The sequence below is a fragment of the Protopterus annectens genome, chromosome 3.part0, assembly GCF_019279795.1.
Source record: "Protopterus annectens isolate FY-2018-M chromosome 3.part0, PAN1.0, whole genome shotgun sequence".
NCBI lineage: Eukaryota > Metazoa > Chordata > Ceratodontiformes > Protopteridae > Protopterus > Protopterus annectens.
In genome coordinates, this window is record NC_056731.1 from 1,231,890,040 (window position 1) to 1,231,903,216 (window position 13,177).

Consider the following 13,177-nt stretch of genomic DNA (forward strand, 5'->3'; position numbering starts at 1 on the left):
CAACACATGTCCAAACCAACATAATCTTGCCTCTCTGGCTTTGTCTCCAAACCTTCCAACCTGGGCTGACCCTCTAATATATTTATTCCTTATCCTGTCCATCCTCATCACACCCAGTGCAAATCTTAACATCTTCAACTCTACCACGTCAAGCTCTGACCCTGCCTTTTTGTCAGTGCCACTGTCTCCAACCCATATAATATGGCTGGTCTCAGTACCCTCTTGTAGACCTTCCCTTTCACTCTTACTGGTACTCATCTGTCACAAATCACTCCTGACACTCTTCTCCACCCACTCCATCCTGCCTGTACTCTCTTCTTCACCTCCCTTCCACACTCACCATTACTCTGAACTGCTGATCCCAAGTATTTCAATTCATCCACCTTTGCCACCTCTACTCCCTGCATCCTCACCATTCCTCTATCCTCCCTCCCTCTCATTCACACACATATATTCTTAGTCCTGCTGACCTTAATTCCTCTTCTCTCTAGAGCACATATCCACCTCTCCAGGGTCTCCTCCACCTGTTCCCTACTCTTACTACAGATCACAATGTCATCTGCAAGCATCATAGTCCACAGGGACTCCTGTCTGATTCTGTTTTTTTCAACCTGTCCATTACCATTGCAAATAAGAAAGGGCTCAGAGCTGATCCTTGATGTAATCCCACCTCCACCTTAAACGCATCCATCACTCTCACCGCAGACCTCACTGCTGTCACACTACCCTCGTAGATATCCTGTGCCATTCTTACATACTTTTCTGACATTCCTGACTTCCTCTTACAATACCACAACTCCTCTCTAGGCACCCTGTCATATGCTTTCTCTAAGTCCACAAAGACACAATGCAACTCCTTCTGACCTTCTCTGTACTTGACCCATCAACACTCTCAGAGCAAACATTGCATCTGTAGTGCTCTTTCCAGGCATGAAACCATACTGCTGATCACTAATCATCACCTCCCTTCTTAACCTAGATTCCACTACTCTTTCCAATAACGTCATGCTGTGACTGATCAGTTTAATCCCTCTTTAGTTACTACAGCACTGCACATCACACTTATTCTTAAAAATCGGTACCAAAACACTATTTCTCCATTCCTCAGGCATCCTCTCACTTTCCAAGATTTCATTAAACAATCTAGTGAAAAACTCCACTGCCATTTCACTGAAACATCTCCATGCTTCCACAAGTATGTCCTCTGGTCCAACAGCCTTTCCATTCTTCAACCTCTTTATAGCTATAAATAAAAGCAACCAAAAACCAATAAAAATGAAAGCCACTAAGGTAGACCAAAAAGCGATGCTTCCAAATAGCTATCCTTACTTCCTCCTTGCTAATCCACTGCACTTCATGATTCATTATCTGCACATCATCCAACCTTCTCTCCCTCTCTTTCTCTTCATTCATCAGCCCCTCAAAGTACTCTTTCCATCTGCTCAACACACTCTCCTCACTTCTGAGTACGTTTCCCTTATTATCCTTTATCACCCTTACCTGCTGCACATCTTTACTAGCTCGGTCCCTCTGTCTAGCCAATTGGTACAGGTCCTTTTCTTCATCCTTAGTGTCCAACCTTTCATACAACTCTTCATATGCCTTATCCTTAGCCTTTGCCACCTCTCCCTTTGCCATGCACTTCATCTCCTTATACTCTTGTCTACTTTCTTCATCTCTCTGACAATCCCACTTCTTCACCAACCTCTTTCTCTGTATACTCTCCTGTACTTCTTCATTCCACCACCAGGTCTCCTTGTCCTCCTTCCGCTTTCCAGATGTCACACCAAGCACCCTTCTAGCCATCTCTCTTACTAGCTCTGCTGTAGTTACCCAGCTATGCGGTAACTCTTTACTGCCACCCAGTGCCTGTCTTAACTCTTCCCTGAACTCCACCTTACAATTACCCTTTTTCAATTTCCACCATTTGATCCTTGGTGCTGCCCTCACACTTTCTCCTCTTCTTGATCACCAATGTCATTCTACAAACCACCATCCTATACTGCCTAACTACACTTTCCCCTGCCACCACTTTACAGTCTCCAATCTCCTTCAGACTGGCCCTTCTACATAAGATATAATCCACCTATGTGCATCTTCCTCCACTCTTGTATGTCACCCTATGCTCATCCCTCTTGTTAAAATATGTATTCATCACAGCCATGTCCATCCTTTTCACAAAATCCACTACCATCTGACCTTCTGCATTTCTTTGCTTAACACCATACCTACCCATCACTTTCTCATCCCCTCCGTTCCTTTCACCAACATGCCCACTGAAATCTGCTCCAATCACCAGTCTCTCACCCTTGGGTACAGTCATCACCACTTCATCCAACTCACTCCAAAATGTTTCTTTCTCATCCATCGCACACCCAACTTCTGGAGCATATGCACTAACAACATTCATCATTATGCCATCAATTTCCAGCTTCATAAATATCACTCTATCTGACACTATTTTCACCTCCAAAACATGCTTAGCATACTGTTCCTTCAGGATAACCCCTACGTACAATGATAAAACAATTTGAACCTGCCTCTGATACACCTAGCCTTGCTCCCCTTCTATCTAGTCTCTTGCACACACAATATACCAACCTTCCTTCGGTCCATCATATCAGCTAGCTCTCGCCCTATACCAGTCATACTGCCAACATTCAAAGTTCCGATCCTCACTGTCACAGTCCTAGCCTTTAACTGCCTTCAGGCATGCCTTTCCCCTCTTCTCTCCTGCACCCAACAGTAACCCAATTTCCACCAGCACCCTGTTGGCCAACACCACTGGTGGCAGTCGTTGTCAACCCGGGCCTCGACTGATCCGGTATGTATATCTGTACTGTTGTCCGCATGTATGATTTGGCAAAATTTTACACTGGATGCCCTTCCTGATGCAACCTTCCCCATTTATCCAGGCTTGGGACCGGCACAAAGAAATGCACTGGCTTGTGCATCCCCAGTGGCTGGGTTTAACTTTCTAAATGAATGATACATATGAAAAGGTTGTTCCAATTCTTCTGTCTTTGTACCTCATGCTCTGTACCTGATTTGAGTAAAAAATTTGAGATATAAGCAAGCAATGTGAAAAAAGGATGTTTGGACTTGCACAGGACACACTGTCTACCTACATGTGGCCCACATGTCATCCACAAAACGCTAAAATAATGAGGGTAGCATGCTCTTTTGTAGTCTGAACAGGCACTGTGGAGGGTTACTACAAAAATGAAATAGAAAAGCAACAGTCATATCAGGTTGTCCAATTAAATGCATGCAAAGGGTCTCACTGCAGAAATCATTCCAGCATCCTTTGCCTGTTCCCTGCCTATCACAGCAGTGAATATTCAATAGGGAATCCCATTACAATCCAACTATAAACCAGGGAAAACCTGGAAAGAAACAGAAGTTAATGCAAAAAGTACATGTAAGCTGCTCAATAGTAATGCTTTTTTTTTCATCATAAACCATGTAGATGAAATACTTGATGTCCTTAAAGGATCAATTCCATACATTCCATGTGCCTCCATTACAGGAGGTTTAAGATACTAAACACAACACTGAAAACTCTAACTTGACACACACTCACACACATGTACACATACACACACACACACACACACACACACACACACACACACACACACACACACACACACACGCACACACGCACACACACACACACACACACACACACACACACACACACACACACACACACACACACACACACACACACACATACACCAAACACACACACACACACACCAGGTATCTGGAAACTATCTACTGCAATCTGTACATGTGTAAATTGTACAGAACTATGTGTATGAGCTGCACAGAGTTATGGGGCTACAAGCACAAATTTATCACTCTTAAATCAACAGTGTAGCACCCTTTTTCATCTCTTAAATACATATGCTCTCTCACACATGCATGCACACACACTTTAAAAAGATATTTAAAAAAAATTGCAGAACCGGCAATAAACTCACAACCGACATTCCGCGACAATGTAGCAAGTGCATACTGAGACCAAAATCAAGATCCAAAGAACTTTTTCTTTTTTAACAAGATGTAATTTGTGATTTATTACTGCAGCATTTGTGCATAACAGCTTGTAGAAAACTGGATCACTAAATAGGCATTTTGTGATCACATAACAAGTAAACACAGACATGTCAGCTACCAGTTCTGTTTTACATTCTCATTTATTAACACACTTGCACTGGCATTTATAATTCAAAATTTAAAAAAAAAAACTAAAAAAGGATTTTTAAACTATTTCCATTTATACTTACTAAGTGATCATGAAATGCCCATTTAGCGATGCAGTTTCCTACAAATTTGTCACCTACAAATGCTGCAGCTGTAAATTGTAAATAACATCTTTAGAATGTGGTGGAACAAAATGAAAAAGCTTCCGAGGTCTTGAGTGGGAAAATAAACATAGGCGGAGCAAGAAGAAACTTAGCACTTGTTCAGAGTAAGCTGATAGGGGGTGGAGGGGCTGGTAATGATCATGAAACTCAGTAAGTGTTGCTGATACATGCTATGTGAATATCTCCTAGAAAACTCATCTTGGACCGAATCTTTATACTGCTACCGATTGGGGACGGGTGCAATCCAAATGTCACAGTACTGTCAGGACAAATTTCGAGACTGGGTGCCAGGAAAAGCACAGACTTCCCCCGGATTCACTATCCTTCGGTGCAGGACTAGCATAGTCCTGCATGGAAGTGGCTGTTTAGGAGCAGGATGGCAGTGCATCATGCATATCAATGAAGGCACGCTGCCTGAGCTCCTAAACGGACATGGAGCATGTACGAGTACAGGGGGCATGTCTGAGAGAGGAGCTCTCAGAATATGAACTCCCCTGCAGTCAAGAACAGCAGTTTAGGAATAAGAATGAGCAAGACCACTCATACATGTTTGCATACCTCCAGCAACATCCCCCAAGTTTACAAGAGCAATAGTTAAAACATTAAATATAAAGAAGTTCTTTTTTTATGAAACAGATTAAATTTAACTGTAAGTGCATGGGTTTGCCCATCCCTTAGCTACGGTTAATGTAGTTTAAAAGGCACAAATGGATAAAAAGCCAGATATATACAAATTAAGCAGTACAGCAATAGTGTAGTGGGCAGAGCATTCACCTTACGAGCAGTCATTCCCAGTTCGAGTCCCACTCCAGTACATTCCATTTTCCATGTCAAATCACTTTATGACCAATTTTTTTTTTGTTGCATAACCTACTAAAGAATATATATTTATGAACTGGAGTACTGCATTAAATGCAGATGTGAAGTGTCATGGTCATAATGTTGCAAAGTCCACAGATAATCATAAGTGCCCCATACAGTATATGTACACAGGAATCAGTGATACAAATGGAAGGTAAAATGTGTAATGAATGATAAATCCATACAGTTTCCAAATCCACCACCTTCCCAAGAACCATTAGACATTACTGTCTAAATTAGTGCAGTGGTAAGTGGGAGTATGCAGTAGTAAGCAAGAGTAAGCATATTTAAGCAGTAGTAAGCGAGTTTAAGCCCATTTGTGTGGGGTAAGCAATGCACACTCAGGTTAAGCAATATTGAAGCTAACTCTCTGTAAGCATATTTAACTGAATGTTACCATTGCTTACCCTCGCGCAAACCTGCGCAAACCTGATTACAATTGCTTAAAAGTGCTTTAATCATTCTGTATGCAATAGCCGCTGTCCTGGCCAGAAACAAAATAAACAGCCTTTGCAGGTCTTGAACTCAGGATGCTGTACACTATTGCCACAGTAGTTAACCACTAAGCCATCACAGCAGCACATAGGACTGAGGTATCACCAAACAGATCCTCAGTATAAGAAAATCAAACTGAACATGTGAAAGGAATATATATACAGTTTTATGTTGTATAACCTACTTCATAACATAAATATGAGAACTGGAGTACTGCAGTAATCCCAGATGTGAGGTGTCATTGTAATAAAGTGTTGAAATCCCCTAATAAACATAAGGACCTCATACAGTGTACGTACACATGAATCATGGATACCAAACACATATCTAACATGTAATGAATAACAAATCAATGCCAAAAGGCAAATATAATGCAATTTACATATTAAACAATGCTAAGCATTACACAGCCCAGTTTAGTAGGTGTAAGCAATGTGTAGGCCAGCTAACCCAGTCTACCCAATGGTATACCCCTTTAAGCAATGCCAGTCTTTGGTAAGCAGGTTTGCTCATAGCTTAGCATTTCCAAAACCATACAATCATGGCAAAGTGCAGGAAACTGGCCCTATTTAAACCCAACAGGTGGGAATACATCTCATAACTGGTTGCAGCTTCCTCCTGTAGGACCTATGTCTGGTATGGGAGAGGGTGTGAGCTTTCAGGCACAGCACTGGGGCATCCAGGAGTCCAGAGTCATGACAAGACTCCTTGTGAAAGACAATGACCAGAGACTGCTGTAGGGCCATACCAGATTTCCCAATACAAAGCGGAAGCCTGGGACCGTCTCGCTCATGACTTCACCAGTGCCACTGGCATACCCCAAACGGGTGAGCAGGTCAGGCATCACTATGCCGACCTGAAGCGGAGAAAGGGGGATCTCTTGGATCAGTGGATCCAAGAGGCTAGGAGGACAGTGGATGTCCCAGCCATGTTAAGTATCAGTCCACTACCTGTTTAATAATTTCCAGCTCATGTATATTATGGATAGGTATGGCTAAATATTCCTTTTATGTCTTTCACAGTGGCAGATGAGTGGGTTGCAAACCAGGAAGCCCATGCCTGTAGACTGCAGCTGTTGCCATGTGAGGCTGGTTAGCAATACTCTTGCATGTACTGTCAGAGGAAATAAATCTAAAAGTAGTAGTAAGTTAATTGCCTGTATACAACCTGTATTGTTTAAGGCATTTACTGCATACACCAGAGGATATGGCAGTAAGAGTCTCATATAGGATGTATGTAAATAAAAGCATAATAGCCTGACAATAAAGTTCTAACTGCTGGACTGCATGTGTTTACTCTGGTATGATATGGTAATGTAGAGTTGCAATCACATAACAGTACTGTTGTATTAAGCACTGTTACCCACACTGTTCTACGTAAATAAAATGTGTAGGAATGTCTGTAAATGATTGTTATAATCCCAAGAGGTCATATAGTATAACTGATAGAGACTTAGACAGAAAACAGTGAAAAGACAGACAACAAAATCCAAATAACACACTCAACTGAGACATGAACTGTTGTATTGTTAGTGCACACAGCTATGGTTCAAATCCAGGGAGTGGTAGTAGGCTGTATGCAGAATCATACCCCACAACTGTACAGATATGACCAGAATGTCCAGTAAATTGGCCCATATTTGCTGCCTGTCACCCTGTCCCCTGGCAAATCAGTGAGATGATCCCAGACATTTAGGCAGCAACCAAGACATACAACTGATTGTCAGACATCTATAAGAACAAACCTGTCACTCTAGCAGCTCCCTAAAATGTTATGAGAGTCATTAGCCAAGTATGTCCCATCTCCAACCCCATGTTGTCAAGCTGTGACCAGAGTGTCTACAGTAACAGAGTGAGACATATGTGCATAATTCTAATGTGGAATCTGGTAATTTGCGTGGTAACATTCAGGTAGTGCTAACAAACATTGCTCCCACAGGTCTGTCGGATATGAACATTGTGCCTAGAAATAAAATATTGATATCCTGTACTGGTACTGTTTACTCTGGTATTGTATGGCATTGTTAGTGTTGCAGATGATGTGAATAATAAGGTATTACTCATCACTGTCACCCACACTGTACTACATAATACAGCTGTCTAAGAAATTCTGTATAAGAGTGTTGTAATTACAAGGTCAGAATGTAAAAGCACAGGAGAATTATAGACAGAAATAAGACAAGAGATACACAGCAATATCTATATGGACCACTCAACTGTGATGGACAGTGTTTTATTTTTAGCCGACACAGCCATGGTTTGAATCCTGGGAGTGATGGTAAGCTGTATGCAGAATCATACCCCACAAGTGTACAGAATTGTCCAGAATGTCCAGTTAATCTGCCCATATCTGCCGGCTGTTACCCTGTCCCACAGACATATCAGTGTGCTAATCTCTGACATGTAGGCAGCATTTCATGTCATATAACTGACTGTCAGACCTGTACATATTTGGAAAATGTCAATGAAAACAAACTTGTCATTGTACAATTCACTAAAGATTTAAGAGGGCAACAGTTGAAATATATCCCAGTTCACCTGCATGTGGCCAAGACATGCCCAGAGAGTGTGCAAAATGAGATGGACAGGTATGTGCATAGCATCAACCTGGAATCTGGGAATATGTGTAGAAACAGTTAGGTAGTGTTAAAAAACAATACATCCACAGGTATACAAGGTAAGAGGTGTATACTGCAGGTAAAACCCAGTTCATGTATATAGTTGTCTACATCCATACCACTGTCCAAACTAAGATGATAGGGTAGTGTACTAATACCTGTAAGGTACAGATCATAGCACTGACTAGGAAAGTAATGCGAACAACAGGAATGTACTAGTTGTTAATGAACATCCCCCTCCCACCATATCTGCAACAATAAACTAAATACACAACTCAATTAGCATGTGCTGCATTAAATCTACTGTTGGGACATATGCCCTATTGTTTGTAAATTATTTAAACTTGTTTCTATGCATGTGCCATGTTGAAATACTCCCACATTGGTGGCATGCTGCCATCAATGTACCTGCATGATGTTGTAATGACCAATGTGGATCCATATATGCATGTGTTCTGTTTGCTATGCAACTGTTCCATATCTGGTGTTGGGGTTAATAGGAACATCTATGCATGTTGTTATACCTAATCCTGGAATGTGTTGAGTATTACTAACCCACATATGTTGATAAACTGTAAACACCATAGCACGTTTGGGAAGGCCGGTCCCAGTGGACACACTTGTCCCACCTCAGCTGGCTGTGGGACTGGGCACCAGCACATCTGGGGCCCAACCCAGGACCTCCTTATACATTGGTCCTGTACCACCTTTGGGTGGAACCATCTCAGGGGATGGGCCACCCCCCTGGGAGTGGGCAAGGACAGGACACTGTCACCCGTTGGCATGTCCAGGTCGTGTTGCATAGCGAGTTCCGCAGGGAGTTCAGAGATCTGCTATGCCAGCTTGAGGGCAATGTGTCACAACTAGAGGGTCAGCCTGGCCCTCCTACTCAGCCCCCAGCACATCCACCTTCAGGGCTGTGAAGGTGCAGTGATGACTGCCCATGGGTGGAGACCTTAGTCCCACTGTTTCTACTAGGGTGCTCATGAGCTTCCAATTTCCCAACACCCCTCCCCATCAAGATGTTTACCCCCCACATGTGTCATATACCACCCCTATATGCATCTTGTTTGTCTTGTCTGTTAACCTACCCAACCTACCTCCCCAAATATACCTACTATCCCTCCTCAACATCCCACTCTCACCTGGAAAAAAAAGGGCAATCTGTTCCCCCCAAAAAAATCTCGCCCCATACATAGCTGTCCATTTCGCACATGTGTCCACTGGACACATGTAATCTGGTCTAATTGGTTTAACAACATATTATTGTTGTCCTCACCCCTCTCTCAGGGGTCTGAGTGCCAGAATCGATCTCCAAATTCAGTGTATATGCACAGATGATGCTTTTGAAGAAATGGGCAGCTATGGACCTTCCCTGCACTCTTCACATCCCTAGCTATTTGCGATACTCTATTTCCCTCTTTGTGCCCCTTAATCACCACTTTCCTATCAACCCTTTTTCATTTCTTTTAAAGAAATTAGCGTGGGGGTAAGTGGGAGTAAACACTTTTAAGCAGCAGTAAGTGGGTTTAACTATGTTTGTGCGGGGGTAAGCAATACCTGCACAGGTTAAGCAATTGTAAAACTAAATCAGTGTAAGAAACTGTCACCAGAAGTTAGCAGTGCTTACCTCCACACAATCCCATGCAAACCCACTTACAACTGCTTAAAAGTGTCTTAATCACTCTGTATCCAACGGCCCTTATTCTGCCCAGCAACAAAAAATAGCCTCTGCAGGTCTTGAACACAGGACCCTGCACACCATAACTAAAGTGATTTATCATTAAGCCATGTCAGATATATATAACTATGATGTTTTCACAAACATATCAGCCAGCGCATCCATGCAACAGTACAGGAAACTTATTTAAACATGTAGATGCATGTGTGTGTGTGTGTGTGTGTGTGTGTGTGTGTGTGTGTGTGTGTGTGTGTGTGTATATATTTATATATATATATATATATATATATATATATATATATATATATGTATATATATATATATCCATATATCTATATCTATAAATATATCTATATCTATCTATATATATATATCTATATCTGTATATATAGCTATATATCTATATCTGTATATATAGCTATATATCTATATCTGTATATATAGCTATATATCTATATCTGTATATATATATATATATATATATATATATAAATAGATATATAACTCTCTCTCTCTCTATATATATATATATATATATATATATATATATATATATATATATATATATATATATATATATATATAAATATACATATATATGTATATAAATATATATATATATATATATATATATATATATATATACACACACATATGCTATAGATATACATATATGTAGCAATATATATATATATATATATATATATATATATATATATATATATATATATATATACATATATATATATATATATCTATAGATATAAAAGAGAAAATAACAGATACATATATGACCAAGGGCACCATTAAGGGGGGTGAGGGAGCCCAAGCTAAATACTTCTTGTACTTATTGATATCACCCCCCCCACTGCCAAACAGATCTGCCTTGCAATACAATACCAACTGTTGCAAGTCCCATAACCATGACCCGACACAACATGGACACAAGACGTTAACAGTAATCCATCCTACCTGTATGATGTCAGGATGGTATCAATAACATATCATGCAGTACAGTCTGGCTACCATTGGGAATGTACAATGTGGAAGCAATAAACATTCATAAGATACATATACACACACATATATGCAGATACATATATATTTATTTATTTTATTTATTTTACATTTGTTGACCAGGCTAGTCTAGCTGGATATATTTCCATTTTCAGTAGAGGCCCGGGGACAAAAGCTCCACACAATATACAGAAAAAAAAAAACATACAACACATGAAAGTCAATACAACAAAAACAGCAGCATCAGTGTAAAGACAATAAAGAAAGTTAGCAGGCAGAAAAAAATTTACAAATAGGAACTAACATCATTACCTATAAACGAACTAAATAAAGGGTAACAAAATCGGGGAAAGGTGAGTTTGGAAGTAAAAAGAAGATATTTTTGAAAAGAAGGGAAGGAAATAAATAAAACAAATATATAGTAGAGAGGAGAAATGGGAGCAAAGTAAGAAGAAGAGAGTAAAGTAAAAAGAAAAGACAAGAAAGGATTAAACAAACTTTCAGCAAAGAGGAAAAGAGATGTTAGAAATTGAGATAGTTATATATATATATATATACACACATATATATGGATATATATGTAAATACACATACACACATAGAGATATGTATAGGAAGACACATGCTTAGAGGGTGCACACCATACTGAACAGGCAGTATTCCTACAGTTGCCACTTTATCAAATGGACAGTGTATGAGTCACCCATACAATAGACAATTGTTGCCTGAAACATATACCCACAGAGAGGTCAAAGGATATAACACCACACACAGGTTTGCAAACATGAGAAAGTTTTATTTGTGTACCAATCATTAGCGGACCGGAGTTCCGCTGTGGTGACCCCTAACCGGGAAAAGCCGAAAGACATAACAACAACTATTACAGTTGTATATGCCATGTCATATAGCTATTTAGACCTTGAAATACATACAAACAGATCAGTGCAACTCTCAAATAGATCATTTAATACAGTAATCCGAAAGCATGATATATATTGATGTCCAGGCCAAGGCCTTCAAGTAGTACAACACTAAAGACAGACTGGGCCACAGGATGACAATCAATCAGCAGTAAGTAATGCTAATGTATAGTCCAGCAGCCTCTTACTACACTCTGTACTCAATCTCTAGGGGGAAAAGACTGCAGTTGACACAATGGGATATATCTGTTACATAACAAGGCATAACTGAAACCATCACAATCACACTGGCAAACAGAGCAGTCTGTATGGCAGGAAGCAGTAGGCCAGCATTTTGTAGGCCTGCATTTTCCCAAGGTGAAATGTATGGTAATGTATATCCCTATACCTTAAGGCAGCTTACTCCTGATATCCCTCACATGTTGTAACAGCCTAGGTTATTTATGGTGCAACCCCCCCCCCCATAAACTGACTTACAGGGGCATATAACATACGCTGACCTCTGGACTGCAGAAGGGCACACATGTATTGTGCAGATGAAGCCCACATATATATGGATCTAACCCCATAATATGTGTGGGGGCCACAACAGCACTGGAATGATGGCAGGAATGGCAGCATGACATAATCACAGGCCACTACATAACAACCCCTGACTGCATGTCATATGGACAAAGTCTGGTATGTAGGTGGAGGACAGAGGCTGGAAGACAGACCCATATGTGAAATAGTGTTGTCATACACTAAGCAAGTTACTGGTGTTACAGGATAGTCTGCAGCATACCCTTAGTCAGGAATATGAAGTCAGAAACACAAATGGATGTAGCTATGAACTGATAGCATTCACCACACACACTGCCAATGATATATCTGACACAAGACCTGTCGGGTGGACAGACAAAACATAACAGGCACACCTCTGGCCATCAAGTGGATAGGCCCACAGTTGAGAGCTATGCAGACAGACTGCATTCCATGTTAAACTAGTATGTACACACAAACCCTGTAACACTGTTGCTATTCAATGCATACATCAACACTACTCACACTCTGTCTGTAGTTCTGGAACCTTATACAAATATGTAGCTGGCTTGATTCTGCAAGTTCTCTTGTAAGAGGTATTGTTACCTGCTGTCTTTAACACTGCTGCCCACACACAGGAAGGATGTCCACCATACAGGAAAGGTAAAGGGACCACACCTAGATATTT